The 11,374-nt window shown below is 37.7% G+C and overlaps 1 pseudogene; it reads left to right on the forward strand.

Moving 5' to 3' along the window:
- The first annotated feature begins 1,916 nt into the window (after nt 1-1,916).
- Nucleotides 1,917-2,944, forward strand: LOC130836219 (putative gustatory receptor clone PTE01; annotated as a pseudogene).
- Nucleotides 2,945-11,374: the final 8,430 nt, after the last annotated feature.

Below are 11,374 nucleotides of genomic sequence, written 5' to 3' on the forward strand. Positions count from 1 at the left end.
TGAAATCAATAACTCAAACAGTTATCTGCACTTCTATGTCATTGCAATGTTTCACAGTAGTGAAAATATGGAAACAAAGTTTCTATTGACAGATCAATGGATATAGAAAATGTGGTTTCCATTATATACAATGGAAAATTAGTCACCTATAAAAAGAACAGAATCCTGCCATTTGTGACAACATGGATGAAACTGGAGGATAGTACCTTTATTGAAATACACCAGAGAGGGACAGACAAATACTCTATGATCTCACTTATGTGTAGAATCTAAGACATCAAACTCATAGAACCATAGATAGAACTGTAGTTGTAAGGGGTAGTGGGTGGAGGAAATAGGAAAATGTTGGTCAAAAGAGTGCAAACTTTCCTTTATAAAATGAATAATTTCTGGGGATCTAGTATACAGCATGGTGACTATAGTTAATAATTCTGTATTGTATTCTTGAAACCAGCTAAGAGATATCTGCTTAAGTGTTACCACACACACACACACACACACACAAATAGTAACAATGTGAGCTGAGGGATTGTATTAACTAACTTGATTGGAGTAATCATTCACAATGCTTTAAATTATCATTTTGCACAACTTAAAGAAAATTTCATGTTGTACAACCCCCAAAATGCAATTTTGTCAGTCATACTTCTATAAACAGGAAAAATAGAAAAATAGTGAAACGGTATTATCAGGCCACTACAAAATAGAGTCCAAAATATGAAGAGTGATCTCACACATTATACGTTTTACTGAGATTGTGCTGGGTTGAAACAAAAAACCTTGTGTAAAATAAAAACTTTCAAGACTTTCTTAAATGTCATTATTGTTTAATCATTGTCAGAAGTTCTGTATATTAATGTCATTTTCCTGGTCATAATTCTGTATGATTATGTGCATTTAACTAAACCATAATTATTGTGGTTTGAATTCCAGCAAAGCCAACACTATGAAGTACATACTTAATGACTTTTAAAATACAACCTTTGGACTCCCCTGGTCGCTCAGTGGTTAAGAATCCTCCTGCCAATGCAGGGGACACAGATTTGAACTCTGGTCTGGGAAGATCCCACCTGCCATGGAGCAACTAAGCCCGTGTGCCACAAATACTAGAGCCCATGCACCAAAACAAATGAACCCACGCACCACAACTACTGAAGCCAGTGTGCTCTAAGGCCTGTGCTCCACAACAAGAGAAGCCACCACACTGAGAAGCCCACACACTGCAACAAAGACTAATCCCTGCTCCCTGCAACTAGAGAAAGCCCGCATACAGTAACAAAGACCCAGTGCAGCCAAAAATAAATAAGTAAATAATTTTTTTAAAAAGTACTTTTTAAAAAAAGTACTTACTTCATGGGATTGCTTAAAATAAATAAGAAAGTAAAATTAAAATTAAAAAAATAAAATACAACCCTCATATTTGAGTAAACACTTACTGTATGAAACAGGAAAGGCAGAAAATCAAAGAATGACAAAAATTATGAAGATAACTATAACAGGAAAATGTTTTCTGATTATGATGGTTAACCTTTAACTTAGAATTCAGACAGCACAGTCCCGCGTTTCACAGTGTGTGTACAAACATTCTAAAATGAAGGAAATATCTAGAAATGTATTTGGAGAAAGTAAGATTTCTATAACCAGGTCATTTCTTTAAATTTGAAAAAAAAAATTTTTAATTGGAAGATATTTCTCATCCTAGATTTTTTCTGAAGAGTTGACTGTATTTTACTGACATCAGGGATTTATTATCTTCAATATTCTTGCACCTCTTTTACCCTTCAGTCCAGTTTCTATAATTAAGTTGTATAGCAAGAGGTAAAGAAACAGAAACAAATGAGGGAACAGTTCTAAGCAAATAATATTTGTCACACTGAAAAATATTGCTCAAGGTCCTGGGGTGTAGGACCTCAGAAATGAATTGCAAGGATCTAAAATATAGACAGAGTTGTACATACCCATTTAATTACTTCCTTTTTCCTAAAACTCTTTGCTTTACTGAAAGGTGTTCACTCTACACAGAGCCACAAAACCTAACAAGTGTCTCAGAATTCTTCCTCCTGGGCCTCTCAGATGATCCAGAACTGCAGCCTTTCCTCTTTACCCTGTTCCTGTCCGTGTACCTGGTCACCGTGTTGGGGAACCTGCTCATCATCCTGGCTGTCACCTCTGACCCCCACCTCCACACCCCCATGTACTTCTTCCTTTCCAGCCTGTCCTTGGCTGACATTGGTTTCATCTCCACCACGGTCCCCAAGATGATTGTGGACATCCAAACTCACAGCAGAGTCATCTCTTATGAGGGCTGCCTGACTCAGATGTCTATTTTTATTGTATGGATGATATACTTCTGACTCTGATGGCCTATGACAGGTTTGTGGCCATCTGTCATCCACTGCACTACCAGATCATCATGAAGCCACGCCTCTGTTGCTTCTTAGTTTTGATGTCATCCTTTTTTAGCCTTTTGGACTCCCAGCTGTACAATTTGATTGTGTTAAAACTTACCTGCTTCAAGGATGTGGAAATTTCTAATTTCTTCTGTGACCCTTCTCAACTCCTCAAGGTTGCTTGTTCTGACACTTTCACCAATAACATAGTCATGTATTTTGACGGTGCCATTTTTGATTTTCTCCCTTTCTCAGGAATCTTTTTCTCTTACTGCAAAATTGTTTCCTCAGTTCTGAGAGTCCCCTCATCAGGTGGGAAGTATAAAGCCTTCTCCACCTGTGGCTCTCACCTGTCAGTTGTTTGCTTATTTTATGGAACGTTCCTTGGTGTGTACCTCAGTTCAGCCATCTCACAATCTCCAAAGAAGAATACAGTGGCCTTGGTTGTGTACACTGTGGTCACCCCCATGCTGAACCCCTTCATCTATAGTCTGAGGAACAAAGACATCAGGAGGGTCATGTGGAGGTTCCTTAGCAAAACAACCTCATCTTAGGACCTGGACACCCATTTATAAATGGTTTAGGTTGGAAAATACAGCAAAAAGAAACACGCAGACCTGAAAATTCTACCCCTCATCACATCATGTTTGTCGCTCTTATGGCCTTCAAGCCTCTCCTTGCTGAACAACTGAGTATTGCTTCTTTTGGTGTTTTTTTAATGGGACTGGGAGAGAGTTCTAAGATCCTTCATACATCTTAATCACTGCATTATTGAAGATCACTATATATAAGGAGATTCTATAGATTATCTTCAGTGGTTGAAGGATCCTGGAAAGATGAACCACTCTATCTATATATTTAAAATTTACAAAGCATCAAGCTGATCTCCCTGTATTCTGTAGTAGCTTCAACTAGCTATCTATTTTACATTTGGTAGTGTGTATATGTCAATGCTACTTTCTCACTACGTCCCAGCTTCCCCTCCCCCCAGTGTCCTCAAGTACCTTCTCCACATCTGCATCCCTATTCCTACCCTGCCATTAGGTTCATCAGTACCATTTTTGTAGATTCCATATATATGCATTAGCATATGGTATTCATTTTTCTCTTTCTGACTTACTTCACTCTGTATAACAGATTCTAGGTCCATCCACCTCACTACAAATAGTTCAATTTCATTCCTTGTCATGGCTGAGTAATATTCCATTGTATATATGTGCCACATCTTCTTTACCCATTCATCTGTCAATGGACATTTAGGATGCTTCCATGTCCTGGCTATTGTAAATACTGCTGCAATGAACATTGTGGTACATGTTTCTTTTTGGATTATGATTTTCTCTGGGTATATGCCCAGTAGTGGGATTGCTGGGTCATATAGTAGCTCTATTTTTAGTTTTGAATACCTAAAGATGTAGGATAGGGAGGTTGGGATGGAGGCTCAAGAGGGAGGGGATATGGAGAAATATGCATACATATAGCTGATTCACTTTGTTGTACAGCAGAAACTAACACGATACTATGAAGCAATTATACTCCAATAAAGACTTTGAAAATAAAAAAAACAAAAATAAGATAAAATACAATTTGGATCTTTTCCACAGCTCTTAAGTATCTTCTACACAATTTTCTCATTTTCCGTGTCTGTTTATGCAGGATATGTGTGAAGATACACATCACTGCTTCTCATCCTTGGCTTTTATTGAAGTCATCTGAAAGCTTAAAAATACTGACAGTTGAGTCCCACCACCAGATTTTCTGATATTAGACTTGGGCGTGTCCTGAGAATGAGGATTTTTAAAAGCATTCAGGTGGATCTAGTGTGTGGCCAATGTTGAGGACTTCTAATCTCAGTCAGATCTTTGATTCAAAGATGACCTGTACACCTTGGGTCCTAACTGCTCATGGACAAAGAAACAAAAAAGATCAGAACTCAAGGGGAAAGATAGGAAGAGCCTACTGTAGCAACAAGCAATTTTTCCCCATTCTTTCTGATAATCATTCCTCACATATCGTCTCCATCTACTCCATACAGATGGGTGTATGTGCTGGTTATAAAGCTATTGTGTCTGCTCCAATCTCACACTTCTATATTTGCTCGGAATAGGGCTCTTGAAATCACTGCTCTATTTCCTGTCTTGTGCTCTTCTTACACTAATTCATAGTGGTCAGTATAATTCTCTTTGTTCTACAAACTCAACTTTTCCTTTTATACCTCTCATGTACTTGGAATTGTCGCTTCTTCCTTCACTTATGATCATTATGTTACCGCGTTGTTCTTTTTGATTTTCAGTCCTTCAATAACTATTTAATCAAGTCACTATATTAAATTATCTTCATATACACACTACTATACGTACAATAGATAACTAATAAGGACCTACCCAATATTCTGTAATGACCTATATGGGAAAAGAATCTAAAAAATAATGGATATATGTAAATCAGATATGTGTGTATATATATATATCTGATTACTGTACAATTGAAACTAAAACAACATTGTAAATCAGCTATACTCCAATAAAATTTTTTTAAATTTCTCTTCATTAAAGTGACTAAGTAGTTTGTATTTTCTTAACTGAACCTTGACGGGATACTGTAGCATAAAAGTATATCATGCATGAATGAACGTATCTATGAAACAGAAGTAGACTCAAAGATATTAAAAACATATTTGTGATTTCCAAGGGGAGGGGGATGAGGGAGTAAAGTATAGGGAGTTTGGAACTAGCAGATATAAACTATTACATATACAATGCAGAAACAACAAAGTCCTACTGTATAACCCAGGGAAATATATCCAATATCCTATGAAAAGCCATCATGGAAACAAATATGAAAAAGAATATATGTGTGTGCATATATATATATATATATATATATGAATCATTTTGATGTACAGCAGAAATTAGCACAACATTGTAAATCAACTCTACTTCAATAAAATGGAAAAAAAAGTATACCATGAGGTTCCTGCAATTGGATGATGGCAAAATATGCACAGGTATAAATATGGCTGTCAAAAGTATGTCTTAGTCATGAGTAGGCAGCAGGAAAATAGGTGATAATGCCATATTTTTAATTGCTGTTTAATTATGTCTGAGGATCATTAAATTTCCCATGTTATCAGAATAAATTTATCTTGTTTTACATTACTGTAGCATTTCAAAGAACCATATTTTCAGAAAGGGGAACTTTTCCTTTTAGTAGTAGAACAGCATAAGGCAATTCACTAATTTACTACATAAACACCAATATCTACATTTTATATACACTAATTCTTCTATAGTCATCTTTTGTAGTGATCCTAATATCTGATCGCTTCTACCTACTATGACATGACTTCAGTTTAATAATAGTTTTGCTCCTAACCAAATATTTTAAAAGATAGCAACATTCACCTCCATTCTCTCCAATCCACCTCTGCTCACTTGCCATTTGGTCAAGGATACTCATCATGGTGGGGATGGGGGGAGGGGATTGGGAATTGAGAATTGGGAAAAGAACAAAGCATAGGTCACATTACACAGCTCAAACATAACTACCTTTGGTTTTCATGTTCCATGTCTTCGAAATTCATCTTTGTCATTGACCCTAGTATCTTATGCCTTCTACTCACTATGAAATAACTGCAGTTTAGTAATACATTTTTGTATGAATGAATGAATTTAATGCCTCAAAACCCAATCTCTCCCTCTCATATCTCCCTCTACATACCCACTCTGTCCTTTCTCCTAAAATATGTTCTATCACATATCCACCCACAGGCAATAACATTCTTTCCTCCACATCTAATTTGATTTAGTGTACATTAAGTTTTCTTCATTTCACTTAATGACAAACCAATCTCTGCATCCCTCAGGAGAGAGCTCTCTGTCAGGAAACCTGCATGGATAGGATCACTGCACTATCCACATATATTCCACTTTATGCACTAGAAAATAAAATAATAACATGAAATCACATTTTATTAAAGAATTCAAGATATGAGAATACAAAAATTCTAAAGAAAATATATTCTGGAGTGAATTGATTCCACTCTAGTTAGAAGAAATCAAAAACCCTGGGGACATTTGTTAATTTGATGGAGGGGCTCTCCTAGCATGTCAGAGACCAGTGTCAACTTAAGTCTCATGACCAGAAACAATAGAGTGGGGTCTGCTGAAGTACCTAATGGAAAGGAAGTTCCACCCATTTACTAGTTTGTCCCCAGGAAGGTTTTTTTCGAGATCCTGGTGATGGAATGATTGTGGGACTGTGCTGCAAAGCAGAGGGACAGAGCCTGAGTCTTGAAGTACCTGGAGCCCATAGTCCCTACAGAGGATGACACCTATGAGATGGGCAAAATCTGAAATGTTTCCAATGATCCCAGCTCCTGTTTTTATGCCCTTGTATATTTCCCTTCCATTGAGTGTGAGGTGGACAAGGGGCTCCCTCCAAACAATGTTAATTGTGAAGACATGTTGGGTAGTCACTTCTGAGAAAAGAGTAAAAAATAAATAAATAAATAAATCTGGCTTTTTTTCTTGCTGCCTCTCTCTTGCTCTCTCCTTGCTCACATTGACAGAACTGAATGTTGGGAGCTGCTTCATCGGGGACTCATGTGTCAAGGAACTGAGGGAATTCTTTGCACAATAACCTGTGTACACATGACTCGTACCAACAGCTTCATAAGAGCGAAAGTGGTCCCCTGCCAATCAAGCCTTGAGATGACCCTAGCCCTGGATGACACCTTCACTGTAACCTTCTGGGAGGTCCTTTGAAATATTTCATTAAAGTCTCAGTTACCAAGGAAATATGTAAAAATGAATTGTTTTCTAAACCTCCACCATGGAAAATGCCAACCCAAGCAAAGGCTAAGGAAATGAAAACAAGAAGTTATCCTTAGAGACAAATATTAACTAAGAAAATGGAAATTGTATCACATCCTTGGTAGAGAAGACCTAACACCATATGGAGTTAATGATTAATACAACGGATTTACAAATATCAAAATCTCACATTGAGTGGTTAAAAAAAAGTCAAAATTTTACTTTCTGCAACTTGGAAGTAACATGCAAGGAATACACGTGAAAATCCACCTGAGGAGAGGAGATATTCAGAACATTCCAAGGTCATTTACTTTTCTCTTTTTCCTCCTTCCATTAATATTATCAACTCTCCAGAGACTGGGACAACACAGGTTAATTGGCTAACTATGAGCTTTCAGCATTCAGCCCTAAGGTCATACCACTGTAAATAATTGGATGGTGTCTCCAGCTCTTCAGTTTGCCAGTTTTAACACCTTGCCTCTACACCTGTGTCTCCATCCTTTGCAGAAACCTGCATCAGAAGGTCCCAGACTGAGGCTTTCTTGCTGCCATTCCTGAGAAGCGACCCTGAGACTTCATCACACACCAGGCAGGAGAGCAGCAGTGAATCTGTGCTCCTTGGTGATGGTCCAGCAGAGATGCAGCCCAGCCCAGTAAGTGCTGAAGGAGGCAGTGATTGAAAGAGGGACCATTTGAACCATTATTTCCTCCTCAAAAGGAACAAACATGACAGTTGGCATAAATAGGTGGGAGGGCACCGTTGTATAAACTTTTGAAACAGAGCCCTCTGAAATTTATGTTCTTGGTTCTGGTTGGGGCATGAGAATGCTCATTCAGACTTCTGTTTCCACCCTCACTGGTGGAATCTCCAGTGGCTGGCATCTCCCCCACTGCATCTCCCCCACTCTGGCTGGCATCTCCCCCACTGCATCTCCCCCACTGCAGCCACAAGTGGATATCTCTAAACTTCCCCCTAAACATTCAAATGATCCTGAAAGTAATAATGAAGAGGAGGAGGAAAAAGAAGAGGAGGAGGGCATTATAATAGCAAGTAATGTTGTTGAGGGTTTCCTAAGGGTCAGGATCTCAGGTATGTGCTTCATGTATCATGTTGCTTCCCTTATAGTCCTGGCAGAGACTCCCTGCTCACTATGCCCTTCACCTTGGAGTTTTCTGTAGGCTCACAAAGGGGCAAGAGGTAGCACTTGCTGCATCAACTATAGGAAGGGTAGGTGAGATCACAGGTGAAGAACTGACACAGGATAATTCAGGGCAGATCTCATCTTGACTCTGCTCCTGGATTTCACTTCAGCTGTCCAGTTCCTCCTCCATACTCGTAATCAGCCTACTAAATCACAAAAGGAGACAGAAAGCCAGAGTCTTGGGGCCCATTCCTACTCAGGAAACTAAAATATTTAAATAATGTACTTCAGATACATCCATGGTTCCACCTCTGTACCTCTGCTTAAAACTGTCCAGAAGCCTGGAAACAGTGAATTCTAGTCCAAGGGACTCAGAGACTAACTTCATTATAAATCCGTGTGTTCCCCTTATCCTTAGTGTGTTTTGGGGAATTTTCTTAGTACCTCTGAGATTTTGCACTATCCACTGAGTTGATTCCTAGTTGATAAAATGTCACTGAATTCAAATTAAACAAATAATGGATTTCCTCTATGCAAAACTATGTGATGGATGCATAAAGGGAAAATTAAATTTTAGATATTCTGTTTTTAATAAAGATAAAGCTAATCTCATGCCACGTGACGTAACAGTTTTGGTGGCCTGATATTACTGTTTCCCTATGTCCATGGCAGAACATTCCATTTTTTTAATACATGTACATTCATCACATATGAAAAGAAATCACGGAGGCTCATTATTATCTGATTCCCCAGAGCCTACACTTCTCGGCACAGAGAGAGCACTGAGAATAAAATTTAAATTAAATTAAATTAACAATATAAAATATAAACAGATTAATCATTGAATAAACACTTTCATTTTTCCTGGAAAAGAACTGTGAGTTTATGGCTCTATGGCTCCAACACAGTGAACTGCTCATGTTAGAGTTTTTTCTCTTTTTAGGAACATCTCATAGGACTAGAGACAAGATAAAGTAGTGCTTGTTTGTGTCTAGGTCATGGGCATCTATGGGACCTATGATTTTCCATTTAACAGGATCTACAGCATTCAATGGTTGAAAAACTACTGCAGAGATTTTCATAAGTGAGGAGGGAAGAAAAGGAAGGGATGGTACATCTCAATGCATGGGCTGTGGGCTGACTCACATTTCAGGATTTCATGTCGTCCATGCTCCAGAGCCCTGAGGCAGAAAGGTTTTGATTTCTCTGCCATACAACCCATGAGAGGTCATTAAAATTTTGATGTATTATATTACTAAGCAAGCTATCCCAATAAAAATTGAAATTCTTTATGAGAAAATGACCAAATATTTATACGTTCCAAACTTCCCTCAGGTGCCACATATGTTCTAGAGGTGGGTGTTACATTCTTTATTTCCAAAAAGGAACAGAAGCACAGAGAAGCTGAGAGATTTGCACACACTCCACATACAGGGGGGTGAAGGACCCAGGACTCAAACTTTAATCTGCTTATTCCTGCACCAGTTCTCAGTCACCTCCACTGTAGCCAATAAGAATTTCTTTTCAAACCTACGTTGGTCCCAGATGTGAAATGGAGGTAGAAGAATTGCTTCCTTCTCTTTTGGTTCAGTGAGTCTATCTCTGAATTATGTGACTTAGGCAGCAGTTTACAGGGATCACAATGACACTAATATAACAGATTATAGAGTGTTCAATAAATAGTCATGCATTTTGCAGTCCAGTTTTAAAATCTAAGGTTGAAAATATTCCCTATACAAGATGAAAATGTCACATGAAGCTGTCATGAAATTGTCATGAGACAGACATCAATGATACTTTCAAAAGATACCTTATTGAAAGAGGATATAGTTGGCAGAAAATGATTTCTATGCTGAAACAAATATAGGCAATTAATGTTAGTAAAATTGAACATGCTCCAGTTGTCATAAATTGAACAATTAATCCCAAGTCATCTATTATGTACAAATTCTCATTTGTATCATATGGAGACAGGTACAAGAATTTTCATAAGATTGTCATAAAAAGAAACTGATATAAATAATAATGTGATATTAAATACATAATATGAAATAAATGTTTATATAATATATAAATAAAATACATTCAATTATATATCATTATATTTTAAATAAAAGTGAAATATATTTTAATTTAATAAATTTATATTAAAGTATATAACTATAAATGTATAAACTGAATACAATAGTGTCTTTCCTTATGCAATAATGTACACCAGTAAAATGTTTGAGGTTGATGTACATGCTTCACAAAGAGACTTAACCACAAAGTTGTGGCAAATGATTACTTTTTTTTACTTAATTAATTTATTGGCTACATCAAGTCTTCGTTGCTGTGTGTGGGCTTTCTTTAGTTGTCATGAGCGAGGGCTCCTCTTCTTGGGAATCACCGCCTTTAGGCATGCAGGCATCAGTAGTTATGGCATGTGGGCTCAGTAGCTGTGGCACACAGGGTTAGTTGCTCCACAGCATGTGGGATCTTCTCAGACCAGGGATCGAACCCATGTCCCCTACATTGGCAGGCAGATTCTTTTTTTTTTTTTTTTTTTGATCTTTATTGGAGCATAATAGCTTTACATTATTGTGCCAGTTTCCACTGTACAACAAAGCAAATCAGCTATATTTATACATATATCCCCATGCCCCATCACTCCCAAGCATCCTTCCCACCCTCCCCATCCCACTCCTCTAGGTCATCAGCAATCATTGTGTTTTCTCCCTGTGTTAGGCAGTTGCTTCCCACTAGCTGTCTATTTTACACTTGGTAGTATATAAATGTCAATACTACTCTTTCACTTTGTTCCAGCTTCTCCTTCCCCACCTCCCCATGTCTTCAAGTCTGTTCTCCACATCTGTGTCTTTATTCTTCCTCTGACACCAAGTTCATCAATATCATTTCCTTAGATTCCATATAGGTGTGTTAGCATATGGTATTTGTTCTCTTTCTGACTTACTTCGCTCTGTGTGACAGACTCTAGGTCCATCCACTTCACTACAAATAACTCCACTTCATTCTTTTTATCGCTGAG

The sequence above is a fragment of the Hippopotamus amphibius genome, chromosome 15 (genome assembly GCF_030028045.1).
Source record: "Hippopotamus amphibius kiboko isolate mHipAmp2 chromosome 15, mHipAmp2.hap2, whole genome shotgun sequence".
NCBI lineage: Eukaryota > Metazoa > Chordata > Mammalia > Artiodactyla > Hippopotamidae > Hippopotamus > Hippopotamus amphibius.